Raw genomic sequence first — 449 nt, 5'->3', positions numbered from 1 at the left:
GAAGGAGAGAAAAGAGAGATGGGGGAGAGGGAGAACAGACAGAGTGTGAGTGAGAAAGAGAAAGTTGCTCATCCTTACAGAAAGAGTTAAACAATCCATTCAGAGTACGAATGATAAAATCATAACTATAAAACGGGTGATTTGAGCCCTGAATGCTGATTGGCTGAAAGCTGTGGTATATCAGACAGTATACCATGGGTATGACAAAAAATTGTATTTACTGGTCTAATTACATTGGTAACCAGTTATAATAGCAATAAGTTGTTGTGGTATGTGGCCAAAGAATGGGCTGTGTCCAGGCACTCTACATTCCGTTGTGCATAAGAACAGCCCTTAGCTGTGGTATATTGGCCATATACCACACTTCCTCGGGCCTTATTGCTTAAGTATAGACTAATGACACCAAGTCCTCTTCTTTTCCACAAAGCAACTTTTTTTGGGCTTAGTTG

Source organism: Oncorhynchus mykiss, chromosome 19 (genome assembly GCF_057628025.1).
Source record: "Oncorhynchus mykiss isolate SJ-2025 chromosome 19, ASM5762802v1, whole genome shotgun sequence".
Classification (NCBI taxonomy): Eukaryota; Metazoa; Chordata; class Actinopteri; order Salmoniformes; family Salmonidae; genus Oncorhynchus; species Oncorhynchus mykiss.
The sequence above is the reverse complement of the archived record's forward strand: the minus strand, read 5'-3'. Positions refer to the sequence as shown.